This window comes from Gopherus flavomarginatus, chromosome 2 (genome assembly GCF_025201925.1).
Source record: "Gopherus flavomarginatus isolate rGopFla2 chromosome 2, rGopFla2.mat.asm, whole genome shotgun sequence".
Lineage (NCBI taxonomy): Eukaryota > Metazoa > Chordata > Testudines > Testudinidae > Gopherus > Gopherus flavomarginatus.
The window spans coordinates 247543968-247564633 of record NC_066618.1 but is presented as its reverse complement, the minus strand read 5'-3'; the positions used below and the strand labels follow the sequence as shown (position 1 = coordinate 247564633).

The following is a 20666-nucleotide window of genomic DNA, read 5'->3' as shown; positions in this document are numbered from 1 at the left end:
ACTTGTCCACTAATAGCATGTTGCCATGTAGGATTTATTTGATGTTACAAAGATATTACTGTCATTCTTGCAGAACAAGAAAATATGGATATGGGGCATTACTAAATACATAATATTTTAATATTGCAGTTATTAAAAACATCATCTTTCCTTGCATGCATTATTTAATCGTATATAAAGTTCCTGTAAAAAGTGTAGGTCCTGTGAAATGATTTGTAATCCGCCCAGTGATAATATGCAAGACAAATAGATACTATGGAAAAATAGTACTATGCTAGATTGTGTTTTTTCTGTAGCTGAAAGATTTTCCTTTTGGGTAGAAAGGGAACAAAGCCTTCAAAAAAATAGTGCCCATTTTTAATACATCTCCCAGAAAGAACAATAATATAAACCATGACAGAAAGGTTCTGTTACAACCTGTGTCTGTCATCACTGGATGACATTCTTAAGAACTGTTAAGTATGGGAAGGAGTTTTGCTGATTTTGTTTCTTGCAAGGTCTGCACCTGTATCATTAATGACCATTCCCAGTAAAAGCACAATGACTTTTGGCAGTTTTCTGAAATGTGGGATTGCAGGACCCCTGTCTTTGCCAGTCTGATGTTGCTTCGTTTTCGAAGGCTTTTGTAACCCTCCAGCAACTTTATCAGGTTACAGAATCTAAAAGGTACTTTTTAAAGTTTGCATGTGCAGCTGTTGCAGGGATTTCCAATATATCCTATGGCAATTTACTTAACACCTTTTAGTCTGTGCCAAATTTGCGTGGGGGAGGAGGGGAGAAGGAGGGAAAGAAATCAGATGATGCTAGTTGCAATTCAGAGCATGACAGCTTCATGACCTTCATAAAACATTAGGTAATGTTATTTTTGTAAACTATTCCAAAATATTTATACTGCTTGGATGGTTGCCAAGGTGAATTTTATTTGGGAAACATTTACATGCTTTTGTTTTCTATATTAAAATTATTTTATATGTTAGGAAGTGAAACTAATTATTCTAAAAGTATTTTTTTATGTAGTTTGTTGGGTTTTTTTCCCCTAGCAGGCAGGGTTGTCCCTAGTCATTCTGGGGCCCTATGCAGCCCCCATGGCGGGTGGGGGGGAGAGGCTGGCCCCAGGCCTCCATTGGGGGGCAGAAGCAGGCTTGGGGGGGCAGGGTGAAACTGCCCCCCAGCACTCACCCGTGGCACCGGTGAATGCAGGCCCAACCCCTGCTTCAGTTCTCAGGGGAGTGGGGGCGGGGCCATGGGGAAGAGGTGGAGCAGGGGCTAGAGCAGCACGCAGCTGCGCAGGGCACCAGGAAATGTGGTGCCCCAAATTTCCTGGTGCCCTGCGAAGTTGCGTATTTTGCGTATGGGTAGGAACGGCCCTGCTAGCAGGTATGTTTAATTAAGACAATTTGAGCTGTACTGTTTCCAGTAATGATGATGGATGAAGTGTAGATATTTAAGATTAAAACATGTTTTAAAAAAATTAGAGCTAGGTGGAGTGAGAGATTCCGGTAGTAGATGATTTCAATATTTCAAAATTTGGTTTCATTCCAGTTGGACCAAAACACCCTAATTTCAAAAATCCCCATGAAAGGGAATGGAGTGCTAGCTCTGCGTTAGTCTGTCTGGTGGACTGCTGTGGATTTGGAAGCCCTGGGGTCCCCAACTCAGAGGCAGTTCACCTGGCTGGCTGCCTCGGACTCTAGAAACCATGTGGTCCCCGGTAATGAGGAGCTGACTAGGTGAGCTGGCGGGAAATTAGTCAGATTTCCATCAGAACTCTGCCTCGTTTCCAGCAGAACTTTGTCAAAATTGAACCATCTCTATGAAACATTTTGATAAATAGGCGAATTTTAACAAAAAATATTGTGTTGGAATTTTCCCAATCAGCTGTAAAAAAAACAACCAAACAAACAACCCCCCCCCGCCACATTTCTACCATTCCTTTTTTCAAGCCTCACTATAAAAATAATTGAAAATGTTTAATGTGCATCAAAGAAAAGGAAAATATAAGATTTAAATTTTACATTAATAAAGTGTTAAGCACAATATTTTAATTTATATTTCTTAGGCTTGATCTGCACTAGCAATTTATGTTGGTATAACTATGTCACGCAGGGCTGTGGAAAAGACAAACCACTGAGCGACACAGTTATAGCAGACTAACTCCCAGTGTAGACAGTGCTATGTCGATGGGAGTGCTTTTCCCATTGACATAACTACTACCTCTCGGAGAGGTGGATTACCTGTGCCAATGGGGTAAGCCCTCCTGTCATGGGTTGCATCTACATTGAAGCACCACAGTGGCTCAGCTGCACCGCTGCAGCATTTTAAGTGTAGACGAGCCCTTGGTTTTCAGACGTTTGGCCAAAATATAACAACTGGCCTCAAAGTCACACCTACAAAGTTTGTGCACCTACCCATATTTGCACAAGAGTTACCTCTTTTGATGCTGATCGAATAGAGCACTTATCACATGTGCTATTTTACACTTCTGAATACTCAAGTTGTCTTTAGTGGGACTATGCATCTGATTAAAAGTATGCATCTGCTGAAATGCGTTGCTTGACCACAGACTGTGCATAAATGCCAGGATGGTTTTGTCTGTGATTAGGATTTTTACCAAAAAAAAAAAAAAATTCTTACCTGGGTTAGGGCTGGTAGGAGTTGTAGTATAGATATGTGTCTGATGGCTTCCTGTGTTTTTGCCAGTGTGTTAATAAAATCATAGAATCATAGGACTGAAAGGGACCTCAAGAAGTCTTCTAGTCCAGTCTCCTGTACTTAAAGCAGGACTAAGTATTATCTGACCATCCCTGACAGGAGTTTGTCTAACCTGGTCTTAAAACTCTCCAATGACGGAGATTCCACAATCTCTCTAGGTAATTTATTCCAGTGCTTAACCATCCTGAAGTTTTTCCTAATGTCCAGCCTAAACCACCTTTGCTACAGTTCAAGCCCATTGCTACTTGTCCTATCCTCAGAGGTCAATGAGAACAATTTACCACTCTCCTCCTTGTAACAATCTTTTATGTACTTGAAAACTGTTATCATGTCCCCTCTCAGTCTTCTCTTCTCTCTCCAGACTAAACAAACTCATTTTTTTCAGTCTTCCCTCATATATCATGTTTTCTAGACCTTTAATCGTTTTTGTTGCTCTTCTCTGGACTTTCTCCAATTTGTCCACATCTTCCCTAAAATGTGGCACCCAGAACTGGACACAGTACTCCAGTTGAGGTCTAATCAGCGTGGAGTAGAGGGGAAGAATTACTTTTTCATACCTTGCTTACAACACTCCTGCTAATACATCCCAGAATGATGAGTGCTTTTTTTTTTTACCACAGTGGTACACTGTTAACTCATATTTAGCTTGTGATCCACTCTGATCCCCAGATCCATTTCTTCAGTACTCCTTTCTAGGCAGTCATTTCCCATTTTGTCTGTGTGCAAGTGACTGTTCCTTCCTAAGTGGAGTACTTTGCATTTGTCCTTATTGAATTTCATCCTATTTATTTCAGACCATTTCTCCAGTTTGTCCAGATCATTTTGAATTTTAATCCTATCCTGCAAAGCACTTGCAACCCCTCCCAGCTTGGTATTGTCCACAAACTTTATCAGTGTACTCTATATGCCATTATTTAAATCATTGATGAAGATATTGAACAGAACCGGACCTGATTCTTACAGGACCACACTTGATTTGCCCTTCCACCATGACTGTGAACCACTGATAACTACTTTCTGGGAACAGTTTTCCAATTAATTATGCAACCACCCTATACTAGCTCCATCTAGGTGGTATTTCCATAGTTTGTTTATGAAAAGGTCATGCAAGACAGTATCTGAAGTCAAGATATAACAGATCTATCACTTCCCCCCATCCACAAGGCTTGTTACCCTGTCAAAGAAAGCTATTAGGTTGGTTTGACATGATTTGTTGTTGACAAATCCATGCTGAGTGTTACTTATCACATTATCTTCTAGGTGTTTTGCAAATTGATTGCTTAATTATTTGCTCCATTATCTTTCCAGGTACTGAAGTTCAACTGACTGATCTGTAATTTCCTGGGTTGTCCTCATTCCCCTTTTTATAGATTGGCTCTGTATTTGCCATTCTCCAGTCCTCTGGAATCTCACTCTCTTCCATGACTTTTTGAAGATAATTGCTAGTAGCTCAGATATCTCCTCAGTCAGCTCCTTGAGTGTTCTAGAACAGTGGTTTTCAAACTGTGGGTTGTGACCCAGTATTGGGTTGCGGAATGGAAGGCACTGGGTTGTGGCGAGTCTGGTCAGCACCGCTGACCAGGCTGTTAAAAGTCCTGTCAGCAGTGCTGCCAGGCTAAGACAGGCTAGTTCCTACCTGTTCTTTCACCGCGTTGCAGCCTGGAATCAGCCAGCAGTAAGTCCGGCTCCTAGGCGGGGGCGGGGCCATGGGGCTCTGTGCCCTGCCCCCATCCTGAGCACCAGCTCCGCACTCCCAATGGCCGGGAACCAGCCAATGGGAACTGGGAGGGGGTTCAGTGTCTGTGAGCGAGAGCCACACGGAGCAGCTTGTGCACCTCCACCTAGGAGCCAGACCTGCTGCTGGCTGCTTCCGGGGCACTGTGTGGTCGGTGGTGCCAGGACAGGCAGGAAGCCTGCCTTAGCACCCCCACTGCACCGCTGACCGGGAGCCGCCTGAGATAAGCCTGTGCCCCAAACCCCCCTCCTAGAGCCCCTTCCTGCACCCCAAACCCCTTATCCCTGGCCTCATCCCAGAGTCTGCACCCCCAGCTCAGAGCCCTGATCCCCTCCCACACCCCAACCCCCAGCCCAGAGCCCCCGCCTGCATCCCAAACCTCTCATCACCAGCCCCATCCCAGAGCCCCTCCCACACCCCTGCCCCAGCCCAGAGCCCCTTCCCACACTCTGAGCCGCTCATTCCCAGCCCCACCCCGCAGCTCAACCGTCTGCCTGAATCCTGAGCCCCTCCCACACCACAAACTCCTCATCCCCAGCTCTATTGGGTCACGGGCATTAACAATTTTCTTCAACCGGGTTGTCCAGAAAAAAAGTTTGAAAACCACTGTTCTAGGATGTATTTTCGTTAGGCCCTAGTGACTCTAATATATCTAACTTGTCTAATTTTTAACTTTTTCTTTCCCTATTTTAGCTTATGGTCCTACCTCATTTTAACTGACAAGAAAGAAATATGTAGTAGAGATGCAGATTTCCATTTCAGATGTCCATAGTATCATTCTAAGCAGTGAAAAAAAAAAAAAAAGACAGTGACCAAATCTGTCCTTTTAAAGTGTAATTTTGCACATAGTATAGTAAATATACTGTAATGATCATGATAATTCTTACTTTTACATTGTCTTCCTAAATAGAAGCAAATCATTTTACAGACTTTATTAACAAGTTTTGTAAAGCATGTTCTAGGTTTTACCTTCTGCACTAGGCAACTAGGAGGAAGAGAGCATATGGAGTCTCTTTTTTCTACCCCCAATGGAAGTAGCAGGGCAGGATTCTCTACTTCGCACTTGAAAGGGCCAGCAAACACATTGGTCAAAGTATCATGGTCCTGTACCAGCTAGAGGTGCCATCTAGGCCCACCATTCGCTAGTGTTTATGTTAACAAACTCGTGCACACCATGAGCAACTGCTACTGCCAGTTAGAAAGTGCGCTCCCGCATCTCGTTTCCCATAGAAATCTGCCATGACTAATAGGATGATTGCAGTAGAAAATACACCCACTAGTATTAGGGATAGTGGAGGGAATAATTATATGTATCACATTCATATACACATACACTGTAAACATACATATGAATCACTTCGTTCCCCACAAAGGGTGAGTGCAGCCTTTTTTAGATTGAAACCCGACATCTACTTTAAAGCACATAGCAACATTAGACAAAAGTTATCTCTGCCAGTATCACTGCCAGTAGTGCCATCTCTCTACCCTGTTCATCTGCTTCCAGGAGCATCTCTGTTTCTTCTGTATTGCCCCCCGGTGCTTTGGCGCGACCTTATAATTCTTGTCTGGCAGGCCATCTCTGTCTTTACTTGTTCCTTAAGACTCAGCTCTTCTGCAATGCCACAATGTGAGTAAATTTATATTATTATTATAAAAATATTTTTTAAACAGAACAAAATAGTGTAACTGAGCCATCATAATGTGTGCACAACCAAGCTGAATAACCTCATGATTTTGCTGTAAACCACATTATTCCTTCCTTCCTTCACCCTATTGTTCGTTATTCCCACTTGGTGCATCCTGTATATTATTTTATAATCTGTAAGGGAAAGAATAATGTCTTTCTACCTGTACAGTAAGACGACATAACATCATAACAGATGATGTAAAATAAATTAAAAAATGAGGAATACTGTATCCAACTGAAACATCCAGGTAGAGCATAATTGGCTGAGCTTGCACGGCCCAATGCTCAGCTTGATGGCATTTCTCTGTTTAGAAATAACACTAATAACTGTTGAATGCCTCATCTGATTAATTCCCGTACCTCAGGGAATGTTCTAGGCATCAGTGGGCAGAACCCTATTGGTTTTGGTGAAAATCAGAAAACCAGAGGGGGAAAATGAGAGAGAGACAGCACCACTTGCATTTGGTTAGCAGACTTATTGCCTTCAGTCACCTCTGGAATTGTCTAGAGCAGGGGTCCCCAACGCGGTGTGCCCGCGTCCTGGCCCCTGGGAGAGCACCCGCCGAAATGCCTCAGCAGCATTTTGGCGGGGACGCCTCTCGATGACGCCGCTTGCTGTCGACAAGTGACATCATTGAGAGGCATCGCTCCCGAATTTTGGCGGGGGTGCCTCTCGCGGACATCGCTTGTCAACGGCAAGCGACGTCATCGAGAGGCGTCGCTGCCAAAATTCAGCAGCATTTCGGTGGGTGCTCCACCGCCGCAGTGGTCCTTTGGCTGGCGCCTGCCAGCCAAAAAGTTTGGGGACCACTAGTCTAGAGAACAAAGAACCAGTTGATGGCAGCCATCAACACATTGTAACATAATAGTATTCCTATCTCAGTTTAAAATGTTGACACCCTGAATGAATGGCGGGAGGAAAGAGGGGAATAGGGGCATATGCAGAGCCTCTGGCATGGGAGAGGAGGGTGGAGTATGGAGGACCCTGGTATGGGGAGAGAGGAGAACTGGGGGTACATAGAGGCAATGGGATGAGAGGGAAGGGGGGGAATGAGGACATACAGAGACCCTGGCATGGTGGGGCTCACAAAATCTCTTTCAGAGGAGGAGAAAGGGGGGCAATACTATGGGGGAGGGAGAAAGGGGAGCACACAGAGCACCTGCAATAGTGGGGAAGGGGGAATGACAGGCCCTGGTATGGGTGACACCATATAGACCCTGGCATGAGGTGAATTGCAGTGGGTCACTGAAATAGAGGGGGATGGAAGGGTGACACATAGGGAACTTGAGGGAAGTGGGAATGGAGGGAGGCAAGGAGACTCTGTTGTGTACAGTGAGCTCAGATGACAGAAGCAACGAAGTGTGGGAATACCCAGTTACCCAAATTAAAATTTTGCCAGGATACAGAAACTTAACCCTACACTTGCAAAAAATGTCACGGGATTTTTAATGACCGCAGTGATCATCTTCAGACCTAACCGCAAAAATTTCACCATTAGAGTAGAGTGCCCCCTAATACTAAACTGGGTCACCGTGCTGGAGTACAGATTCTTCAGGGTTGGTACACAGTGCCTCCTGCTAAGTCACCAACATTACTTCTTGCAAGTTCTGAGTTTCCTCTAGATCTCGTCCACCCAGTTACTGACCCAAGCTTGTGATATTCTGACATTATTGCAGCTTGAGGTATAATATAACTGTCCAACGCCTGGAGGTCAATATGAAAATAGACAACACTTTAATTTTGAGCAAACCATTAACTCATATGTAACTTTGTTTTTAGCAGTAATATAATGCAATGCTAGATTTAAAAAATTGATCCTGGTACTGCACTGGTGATATGATCTTGTTTTTGTTTTTGTCTTATAATAGTTCATTTCCCTTTTAATGTCAGTAACCAACAAAAACAATCTGCCTACACATTGAAATGCTTGGGGCGGGACAGAAGGCTAGGCGGGGAATTGCCACCTACCTTGTAAAGAAATACTATTTTTAAATGCTTCTGCTGCTGGCTTCTTTTTCAAGTTACTTATTTTCATTTTTATTATTGGGATCATTTCTTGCTGAAAACCCAGAATGTCTAAGTTGTTTTTGTTTGTTTAAAATTTCAGTTTGGACTTACAAGACAAGATCCTATTGTCTGTGGGCACAAAGGTAGCTTTCTCAAAGTGGAATTAAATTCACAGTCATAGAGTCGTGGTACTGGAAGGGACATCAAGCAGTCATTTAGTCCAGAGGTCTTCCTGCACTTAAGGCAGGACTAAGTATTATCTAGACCAGGGGGTCTCCAACGCAGTGCCCACGCGTGCCATGACACCCGCCGGGACATCTATGTGCGCCCGCGTACTGGCCGGCGGACAAACATTCGCCGAAATGTTGCCGAAAAGCAGTGTCATCAAGAGGCATCGCTGCCGAAAAGTGGCAACACCTCTTGACGTTGCTGCTTCTTGGCAGCATTTCGGCGGATGTTTGTCCGCTGGCCATGGTCCTCAGTGGCTCGTCGTTTGGCACCCACCACCGAGAAAAGATTGGGGACCACCGATCTAGACCATCCCTGACAGGTGTTTGTCTGACCTGCTCTTAAAAATCTCCATGATGGAGATTCCACAAACTCCCCAGGCAATTTATTCCAAGGCTTAACCACTCTGATAGAAAGTTTTTCCTAATGTCCAACCTAAACCGCCATTGCTGCAATTTAAGGCCATTTCTCCAGTTTGCCCAGATTATTTTTAATTTTTAAATCCTATTCTTCAAAGCACTTGCAACCCCTCCCAGCTTGGTATCATCCACAAACTTTATAAGTGTACTCTCTATGCCATTATCTAAATCATTGATGAAGATATTGAACAGAACCAAAGCCAGAACACACACATAAGAGACCAGACCACTTATAAAGTAATACACTGGGCCAAATGCAGTTGTGGTGTAAGCAGGAGGAGTTCCAGTGAAGTCAATGGAGAAGCACCTGTTGATTTTATCCCATTGTGACACTTTTCTGCAAAGACAAAAATTAACATTCTATCTATATTTATAATCATTTTGATAAATCACAGGAAAATTACCTGGAAATGCAAAGGATTAACATCTAAAACTTAACAGAATACTAATACTAAAATTAGGCCTTCTCATTAGACAACTTAGATATTATTTATTTCCTAAAACATATTTACAGTGCACTTTAGTTTGTTTTTATTTACTAACTGATAACAATTGTATAACTAAAAGATGTTTAAGTGATCATTTGGAATCTAAACAGCTATTTCAGTTTAAAAAAAGAGGGTTAAACTGAGCGCTACCTCATTGTCAAGAATTAAGTAAAATTCAACTTATAAATCCTCTACATGCTTTTGTACATGCACTCAAAATTATATATTACATACCAAAAAACTCATATTAAAAGATAGTTATAGTTGCAAACTAAGGTTTCAGAGTAGTAGCCATGTTAGTCTGTATCCACAAAAAGAACAGGACTACTAGTGGCACCTTAGAGATTAACAAATTTATTGTAGCATAAGCTTTCGTGGGCTACAGCTCACTTCATCGGATGCATGTAGTGGAAAATACAGACGGAAGATAGATAGATATGGATGGGCCATTACACAAAGTAAAACTATTTCCCCATGCTTATTTCCCCCAGCCCCACACAGTTCCTTATATCTCCTTGTCAAGTGCTGGAAAGGGGCCATTTTCATTACCACTACAAACAGTTATTTTTCTCTCCTGCTGACAACAGCTCACCTTAACTGATCACTCTGCTTATAATGTGTATGGTAACACCCGTTGTTTCATGTTCCGTGTGTATATACACATCTTCCTTCTGTATTTTCCACTACATGAATCCGATGAAGTGAGCTGTAGCCCATGAAAGCTTATGCTACAATAAATTTGTTAGTCTCTAAAGTGCCACAGGTGCTCCTATTCTAGTTGCAAACTAAAGCATTTAAAAGTTAAGAAATGCCAGAATTAAGTTTGCTCATGCAACCCTAATTTGGTCCTCTTGTGCATATGCATTATGATACAATCTTTAATTACATGATCATATATTTTTCCACTTCTGCCTCATGCAGTACACAGGATGGGAGACAATCATGGAATGAATTAGGATTATGTCGTGAATGAGATTGTTTGTAGGATCCTTGCTTCATTTGCTGCAGAAGTAGAGAACAGTAAGAGGGAAGATGATCTTCTGCTTAAGGCAGGTGAGCGCTCCAAAAGGACCTCAGTTCTATCCCTGCCTTTGCTACAGAGTTACTATGTGATGCTCAGCAAGTCACATAATACTAAAATTGACAAGTGGACACTAAGGGCATGTTCCCCAATTTCTGGTTGCCCAACCTGAGACACCAGGGCATAACTTGCTGAAGTGCTGAGCACTTGCAAATGCAGCAGAAGTCAGCTGGAGTTGTGTATACTCAGCACCTCTGGCTGTAAGGCAGTGTGGTCTGAAGGAATGAGCACAAGGTTGGGAATCAAGAAATCTTGAGTTCCAATTCTGGCTCTGCCACTTCGTTATCCTGAAGAGGAAACAAATTCATTAATGTCTGTGAGACACTAAGACATCAGGGTGATAAGTGAAAGACCATAAAGAGTGACTAATTCTGCATTCATTGCAGGCTTTGGATGGTATGCAGTAAGGCAGGCAGTGGCCAATAACTGAATAAGGGTAAACATTTTGAATAGCAGCCTCATTCCCTGAGGATCATCTATCCTGTGCAGTGAATGAGGAGTCAGGGTCCTGGGGAGGACATAGTATACAATCACACATCAGTGCACACAGAAAAGGGGCAGAGTTAAGGTTGCACAGGCAATCTATAGTCTGGCATTTTCCAACTTTTTTGAATGTTTGACTCTACAACCTAAATGTATTTTAACAAGATTCCTGTATGTAATTTCCTCATTTTTAAAGGAAAATATTAAAAAAAAAATTTCTATTATGTGCAACAGTAGCAACCTCGCATCATCAGTAGAGTTCAAATTCTGCACCTGCTTGTGCATGAAACATCTAATTAGCAGGTGATATCTTATTGCTTAGAAAAACATGTAGAGGAAAAGGTCTATGCCTTTTGTATAAATGTATGTGTGCATAAGTCTGTCTTTTTTTAACTGGCTCGGGTTTGCAGTTAGCCTGGTGCAACTATGGTGACCAGACAGCAAATGTGGAAAAATTGGGACTGGGGAGTGGGAATAGGAGCCTATATAAGAAAAAGACCCCAACATTGGGACTCTCCCTATAAAATCGGGACATCTGGTCACCCTAAGTGCAACCATCCTGTGTCAGTTTCTTTCTCTGTAATGGCATACAGGCAACCAAATAGTAGAAATCTTAGTACTGATTTTCACACAGTAGAAGTGTTCCTCCAGTCAGCGTTATGTACTTTGGACCATATTCTTCCCCAGTGTGACATCAGGGCTGACTTTGGCCCATTGTATGTTTATACACTGGTAATGTTTGCTAAAGTTTTAAAAAAAAAGTCTGATTCTCCTTTGCTCTACATCTTTTAAGGAAAACCATAATCAGACAGTTAGTCTCCATGCTGTGAAAAATGTAGTCTCTCTCTGATTAAAATTGCAAGAATGTCATGTTGAAATCCTCAGAGGACGGAGATGGTTGCCACTGTTGATCAGCAAACATGATTTCTGGCACTCCAGTCCATCTCTTGATCACAAACTTTATCCAAATTCAAGGGAGAAATGTTAAGCGTTGCTGGTCTTGTTGTCCCGTTCCCACATACCAACATTGCAACTTTAAAAGGAAGAGTCATTGTTTAAATTAAAGAAGGCTAAATCCAAGGAGGTGGTATGAACTCCCTTTTTCACAAAGCTGTGTAGCCCAAACAATGCATGTGGTGCCACTGTGTCTGTGATCAAACAATTTCATCTTTTCTTTCTATACCATACTTTCAGAGAAGCCCTCTGACTGCAGACTTAATCTGTACACTACAGCAAATAACTGCAAACTTTATTTATAGCAGTGTGTCTTTTTTCAAAATTATAATATTTTATCTCCTGTGCACATATTATTATGGTTGGTTACTTTACAATTGACATTTTTGTCACCCACTGTATGTCATTCTGAAATAGTTATTTTCAGCCACAAATTGAGGTGTTTTTTTGTGTGTGTGATATTCAGTAATACACAAGGACTGTACTTCCACAGTTCCTGGAGCCTTTAGGTCTGTAAATATTTTTTGGAATATGTCTTAAATTTTACATAACTGATAGTTGGTACTTTAAGCTTTAGTTGATGAAATAACATACTGCAGTTTATGGGTGATCAAAGTGCAATTGATTTGCACTGATGATGGACCAGTACAATAATGAATATTGAGTACATATTATCACATGTCTAGCATCAGTCTCACAGCAGAGCAAGTTACCCTGCAAATCACTTCTTTTCATTCTGGCACTGTGTTTGATGCAGCATAGGCAGAAAGGAGAAAAAAATTGGACATTTTACACCAATGTAGTGTTTGTCATATTGAGAGAGCTTGTGACGGCTGTGCAAGCACAGTTTTTGCACTGTAAGGCCACATGACATCCTGCATGTGGGGGAGAGAGTGTTGGAGAAGCAGCTCTTGGAGAACAAAGAGGTCCATAAGTTGTCCTTGGCTCCTTTTGATCCAGGGCCACAGTCTGTAAGCACTGTGTGACCACACAGAAAAGCATGATTGCCCTTACGTCATGGTTATTCATATTTATCAAAAGGTTTATTTGGCTAGCACATTAGGTCTGAATATTTTGACTAAAGTGTACCCAAACATTAATGTGAGCAGGAAGCACTGTGTTTCCTGGTATGTTTCAGGTGTTGGACCTCCATAGTTGCAGAAGCTGGAATTCTAAACTCAGGATCTGGCAAGTAAATTGGAAGGAGAATAGATTTTAACGTTCTGATTAAAAATATATGGACAGACCTAATTTAAATCAATATGTGCAGTCTGTGGAGGGACTCTTTATTTTTTTTTTTGTATTAAAAAAACCCAATAACCTTGTAACTCACTTTTAATGAGAACTTTTGTCGTACTGGAATATTCTAACTACTATAATTAAAACCACCAACTTGAGATTCCACCCAACCATTTTGGGTGCAGCCTGAGATAATAGTTTTGGAGGGATTCGGCGGGAAAGTGCCTTAAAGGATTTGTGAATCCTGGATGACTGGTGAGGAGGTAATAATATAAAAGGTGTACAATTGTCTGAGGGCACTTCTATTTGTATCTGGAGGTGTTTTAAACATTAGGGACATAGAGTTGCTAAATAGACTCTTCTGTTTCTGGAACTAAAAATGCATTGATTCTATTTTGGATGAAATACGAATGATGAATCTTCATATACGTACAGATTCTCTGAGGGCCCATATGAATATATCCTACAATAAGAAAAATTATTTCATTATGTCTTTATTTATACTAAGTAGTTAAAAATATAGCCTGTCTCCTATGGAATAGTTATAGTGGGCAGTCTAAAAAGAGATGAAGAATGACATGAGGGACCCTCTACGTACAAGTTTATAGTTCTAGGAATGCAGTATTATCAATCCTAGATGCTCAAAACTCATGAGATTTTCTTAAATTTTGTGATTTTTAAGCCAATAATTTTTGTGTTCCTTTTAGGTAATAGGTAATAATTGGAGATATACCAATCTCCTAGAACTGGAAGGGACCTCAAAAGGTCATCAAGTCTAGCCCCCTGCCTTCAGTAGCAGGACCATTTTTTGCCCTAGATCCCTAAGTGGCCCCCTCAAGGATTGAACTCACAACTCTGCGTTTAGCAGGCCAATGCTCAAGCCACTGAGCTGTCCCTCCCTTCTAGCCTGAGTCTTTCAGGTTCGTGTTTTCAAGCTAATTTTCTCAAATTTGAAGGCTAGGCACTTAAAAAAAAAAAAAAATTAAAGCTGAGATTCTCATGTGATAACAAGATTCCTGGGGTTCGGGCTTTAAGAAAAATACCAAATATTGCAAAGACTCAGGATATAATTGCTAGACTTGGCAACTTTGGAAATGTGCATCCAGCACAACTATATGATTGACTGTTCTTCTCAGGTTGCTTTATTATATTAAGAAAGTACTGGCTGGTAACATGGTCAGCCTGATTGATGTTATATATTGAGAATTAATTAAAGATCATATATAGTTGCTTTGAAAGCATTTGCAATTTGTCAATTTCAATTTAGTCATGCATCAATATTTGCTGAACTTGAGAGGGGAAGGGTCATCCATGGGAGTTGTGGCAGGAAGCACCACTTGGGATCAGACCTTAGTGGGACATAATAAAACTAATTTTAACTATCCCCCCTCATCCCAGAAAAATCCGTGAAGATGCACTTCGGCTCCTCTAGGGCTAGCACTGCCTTCCTATTTTGTAATTTGTTATCAGCATATTTAGAGGCAATGCTCCAATCTTGAAACAAGTGCATGTGAAATTCATATTGAGAAACAAGAATATTAAAGAATGACCTTTTCAAAGTGGCCTAGGGGATTGGGGCACCCAGTTCTCATTAAGCAGCTTTGAAAATCTCAGCTTAAGTGTTAAGCACCTGAAAGCACAAACAGAAAATGGTGTTTTACAGCAAATGTGCAATTTAGGAATTCACTCGTCCCTTACCTCCACCCGCAAATATATCAGTAAAGAAAACTCCATCCTAGACTCAGATCTGTCCAAGTCTCAGTCTTGAGGGAATTTTTGAGGCTGATTTATAAACCCCATGAAAGTGGAGGTTTATTATAGAAATGAGCAATTTTGTGTGGATGGATGTTATACCAATTATATTAGACCAGTAAAAACCAGCAGGATCTTTTTAAAGGGGATAAGACAAAGATGCCACATTCATTATGATAACAATTTATGACTAATAACTAATATCTTAATTCTTTATACACACACATTATACCTATTACCTATACACACACACACACACACACACACACACACTCACATTATACCTAGTACCTATTCACACACACAATCCACATTCATCAGGTGTTCTGCAGCTGCTGCATAGTTACCAGTCCTGAAGATAGTTTAAGTTCATGGCTTGATTTTGCAGCTTGGGTTCGTAGCTTGTGGCAGCTAACTGGCCAGGAAAGATGGGCACAAGGCCGAGCTGGATCTCTGTTGGGCAGGCACCGATGTTCTTCCATGTTGGCAGCAGAATGTTACCCAGAGTCTCTCATCTCACCCTTCTTTTTTATAGGCTTTTAGTTAGGATTCAAAGTCTATAGGTCTTGCTGTGTCACGCTGCCTCTGGGTTTAGATTGATCACCCATCAATTGCAGGCGTGACTTTCAGCCTTGGACCTGGCTTTGATCTTCCTTCTGTTGTTCTGTTGTCCTTTTCTTTTTAGGGTGGATGCTTCTTACTTTGTTTAGGGCTGTTGTCTAGGTCTTCAGCCATTGGTATTTGAACTTTTATCTCATCAGGACAGGCTGGGGCTGGAGGTTGATTCCATCATTCATACATACCTCATTCACACATCTAAACTAAACTAATAAGATTACAGCAGGGTTTGCAAAAATGAAGGTTGGAGGAAGCTTTTACAAAATGGGAGTGAGTGTTTTAAAATGGGGTTTGAATTACAATATAGAACAGAAGTTACAGTGTAGGCAAGTGTAGTGAATGGTGAACAGAAGTTACATTAATAAAGTGAACAATTGAAAACAATTTCATTTATCAGTTCTACATGGGGAGGGGACAGATAATACATAATGGCAGAGACTTTTCCATCAGAAATATTTTCAGAAGTTAGGGGCAGAGGTACTGAAGGAAATGAGTAGGTCAGAACAATGACTAGATTATGGTGATTATCCTGATTGGATGAAAGTACTTCTAGCAGCATGCTCCACATCAGTATATTTTGTTTACGCAACTTGTCTAAGCTTTTTAGGATTTTTCATTGTGGAAAAGAGAGGGAGGGAGGGAAAGGAAAGGACTTGCTGCTCCATTGGGAAAAGCTTACTGTGAGTGAAAGCTGCATTCGTTTTTTGTTGTTGTTTTTTTTTTTTAAACTGTTCATGTTTTAAAAGCCACTCAGTACTATTAGAATATCACCTTACTCAACACTGTAGTCTGTGTGTGGTCACTGCTGCCATATTGCTATCAGCATTTAAAAAACGATAGCAGCCAGCAGAGATGCATGTTGCTAGTAGTACTTGGTGAGACACACTGAAAATAGGTATGATTTATGGACATTGAAATGTGAAGTAAGTTGATAGTCAAAAATGGAACAGCTTTTCTAACAAAAACAACATTCTGCTTTTCCCTTCCATCCCCCCGCCCCCTTTGTTACACGTGTTGATTGTCAAGAGAAGCAAATTTTCCATTTTCTTTTGTTAGCATTTTGGAACACTTTATTTTTAGCTAAAGAACTGAAAATCAAGCCACCCAGCTTGGGTGAGAATTAATGGCCTGAAACATCCTGAAGGAACTGTTTTGAAAAGCTCTGAAGATGTCTATTAAATTAAGTGGTTGGAGACTTGACAGATTTGTTCTACATAGAAAAGTGCCTAATTTGATCACTGATGTTCCTACATCAGCACATAAAAGCCTAGCGTGAGTAACTCTGAAGTACTGCCATAAAGGTAGGGAAAGGACCAATCTGGGTACAATGAGAAACAAATGTAATTTGTTCCTGCTTGGTAAATTTAAGTAGATACATATCTATCATGAAATTAAAACCATAATGGGTAAGCAAGACACCTTAACTTGGTATCTCGCTGTTATATGAAGACATGGTTGTAAAAGAACCATCCAGTATTTTAAAGGTTACATGAAATGGGAGGAGGGGAGAAGAATTGACTTGTGCCATTTTTCTTTTTGCTTTATCAAGAAAGAGTATGGGCTTGTTTTTTTGTTTTTCTTTGTTTTAGGTTCTTTGTTTATAATTGCTTACTTTTTATATTAGTCAGGTCCTGTTAAGCTTGGAAGTCTGTCATTCAGATCCTCAGCTGGTGCAAATCTACTTAGCCTCTTGGAAGCCAGTGGTGCTGTGGTGATTTCCACCAGCTGAAGATCTGTTCCTAGGACAGTAGAATTAGTGAAATTATGACATTACAAAAACCAAAAGAGTAACAGTTGAGCTGGAAAGGGCTTTTTAGGCATATTGGTTAAAAATATATATATTTTTTGTGTTTAACACTTATTACACTTTAATGACTACCTAACTATTTGGAGAAAGGATGTCTAAGGAAAGATTCAACACCTTGTCCCTTTGACTAAGTTAAAAGAGTTTATTGTATAGTTCATCTGACACCAAAGTCCTCTGGTAAGATCAGGAAGTACCAAAACTGATATTTAGAGTAAAAATATTTAAGGTAAAAACAAGCGTGTAAAAAACAGGAAAAACCAGCCAAACTTTTTAGGCCTTTCCATGGATAGCAAAGAAGGAAAACGGGCACAAAGCTCAATTACTTTAAAATTTGTACAGGTAATCTTTAAGCTGCACTGAGATGTGACACTCAGTTTGACAAGAATTAATTCAATCTGTTGCTAAGGTATTGTCTTTGTTTAGGATTTTTATTAATATTTGTTGGTTCAACTTTGTGTTAAATAATATTAAAGGAGTTAATGTTTCTAACGGGAGTCCTTTGTGTGTCACTCTTTCCTCTTTTGCGTCCCTTTCAAAGGCCCTGTATCAGATATCCTTTTTCACAGCTGAGTACTGGATTTAGCTCCCTCCAGAGCACAACGAGACTGCTGTTGGCAATTGGCTTGAAGGAGTCACTACAGAGCAAAATGAAGCTCTCTCTTCCGGTGAACAGTTCTGTAAACAAATTGTGATTCTGTGCCTGGCAGGATGCAGCATTCCCACTTGATTCCCAGATACAAGATGGCAGTGGCATGAGGCAGAAATGACAAGAGGACTGTCTGGGAATGTCAGTTATCTAAAGGACAGCCCATTATAAACTGAAAATTGTTCAAGATACTTGAGATGTACTTATGCCCCACCCAGGCATGGGCATATCTACATGAGAGAGTTAGAACTGGTTTATTTGAAGGTGTGATTTTTAACTCAGTTAATTAAACCAGTGCAAAAGGAGGTGTGGAAACTTTCATTTTAGTTTAAATCAGACTCATTTTGGCATAATTTAGATTAATTAGGAATTGGTTAGGAATAAATCACTCTTGAACCCAAATAAGAGTGCCCACATAGGTGTGCAGTGGTTTAAAATAACATCTTTAGCTAGACCAGTGTAACTTTCTCATGCAAACAAGGCCTTACATTCCTCTTCCTTACTGATCATAAGGGAAACTTTGGCTTGAAAGATTCTCCTCCCTGTGAATTAGATCAGTTCATACAAGAAGTGCTAGGCACTGACTCGCTTTCTCCGTATTTGTTCAAAATTTCAAATACATGGACTTTTCTATGTTATAGGAACCCAGTATACCAACTGATGATGTTCTAAAGCTGTAATTAACAGTTTTGAATAACACTGTGAACTGCAAAATTTCTTTTGGTAGTGTGTTTTTAAATTACTGTTTAAGATTCTGAATGAAGTTTCCTAAATTAGATTCTGAGTACGTTTGCAGGCACATATCTGCTTTCATACAAATACTTTCCTACATTGCACATTCCGTGCCAGTTCAAGCCATGTGCACTACCACAGCCTATAGTGAATGCCCAGAGTGGGCATACCCACAAATGAACGGAAAATCAGGCCAGATGCATGAAAACTTATTCTCTCAGCCACTCCAACCTCCATGCTAGTCATATAAGAATATAAATATGTAATCACAAGTAACCACCTCACTTCTTTTAGAATAAACAGTGCATGTATTGTTTTATAATCTAATTTAATTTATGAAGCAGTTAAAGGTAATACAGTTTTGATTTTGTGCTAGAATTGTCTTAAAAGATAGCAGCTTTGTCTGTCAAACATGAGCATAAAGATAGTACTGTAAATGTTATTACTATTTACACAGAAATGCGAGTTTACTATATATGGTTCTTGAGATATTAAGATAATTTGTATTAAGTATTTTGCATATATTCAACTATAATGTCTGTTAAATGTAAATCTGAATATGCACAGGTGGGTGTGCATATAGATATACTTGCTGCTGTAGCTATACATGTGCAATGTAACTTTTTGTGTTTGTACCTTGAAATATCAAAACATAGCTGATTATTGTTTGCTGTTGATAAATTTTGCCATTAAAGTTCATTATATTGGAAGTTTAGAATGCTGAATAAATTGCTCTCTATCACTTCTGAGCTAATTGTTCAAATAACTTAGAGCCAGTATAATCCATATTCATAGTTGAGTTTACCTCCATGTTCCTTGAAGATGTGATTCTTCAGTACCCAGCATTGCTGCAGTGAATTGGATTGCTAGGGATAACCATGGAATGGGAGTGGTTTAAGAAAGGAAAAAAAGTAGATTAATTAAAGCTCATATGTTGGCTTCAGGCCAAAATCCCAGTGATACATGCTGTTCTGAATATGGCCAGCTTGGGGTCTAAATCAGAAATGTAGCTGTTACTTTAAAGTGGGGTGCTGGGAGAGATTTGACCAGTGACATTGGGCTTCTTATTTGACCTGTCATGTGCCCATGGATATGCTGTTGGCTGCAGGAGAAAGTGTGGAGCCATTCTTCCGCCTTCACTTCCTAGGCTCTTTAGCCCCCATTGAGCTGAGAACAGTGACTGAGGACAAAAGCTGTATACACTGTACAAACAGAGCACCAAAGCAGCAGTACACTGACTCATTCTTCGCTCTGTGTGAGAACTGAGGGGGACTCTATTCACTTCTTTTGTGCTGGTGTCTGTCAACAGCGCTGTTTGAGGCAAGGCCTATTGTGCTGGCCAATGTTTCTTATTGACCTAAGTCTGTGCCTGCAATGTTCCCAGGGTCGAAGTTGCGAGTGAGAGAATGTTTGAAAAGGGGTAATCATAGGCTAAATGCATTTTCCTGCATTGTCATCTGACCTATTAAATCTAAACTGTGGTCTACGTTAATGCAAACAGGTAATTATGTAGTCACAGCTGCAGCTATTGACATCTGGTTACCGCCCCATGGAAAAAAATATATGTGGTTTTCTATTCTGTGCCTGGGCTCTTGAACGCTGGACTTTAATGATATTAACTGGAAATAGAGAATGGATTAGTGGGACTGACAGGTCAACAAGGTGGATACTTTATCCATGTAAGCAAAAATAGCGCCAGCCACAGCTGTTTGTATACTTCTACCTTACATTTCAGAGCTTTCCCATGACTCCAGGTTTAACCATTCTCAACTCCATATTCAGTTATTTAATTGTTATGGAGTGGGAGTGAAGGCTGCAGAATATTTTGTATCCCCACTTCCCAGAGTGCTCATTGCAAAATATTTTTGCAAGCCTGCCTGTTGTAATTGATTTTACACTTTGGTGCTTTTATTAATTACTATCATCGTTTCATGTTTTGTTGCCAGGATTTCCAAATGTAAGTCATTACAATAGGCCAGCACCCCCAAAATGTAATGGTAAATCTAGTGTGCAAGGGTGATAAAACATTTCTGGCTATAAATTATTTTATGGAGACTTTTTTTCCTTTCAGTGTATT

The 20666-nt window shown here is 40.5% G+C and overlaps 2 protein-coding genes across 2 annotated transcripts in view; one reads left to right on the top strand and one right to left on the bottom strand.

Moving 5' to 3' along the window:
* Positions 1 to 20666, bottom strand: part of LOC127045143 (uncharacterized) — a 1042790-nt gene that overhangs the window by 124343 nt on the left and 897781 nt on the right. The gene's annotated exons all lie outside the window — the stretch shown is intronic.
* Positions 1 to 20666, top strand: part of TPD52 (tumor protein D52) — a 232757-nt gene that overhangs the window by 114074 nt on the left and 98017 nt on the right. The window lies entirely within an intron of this gene.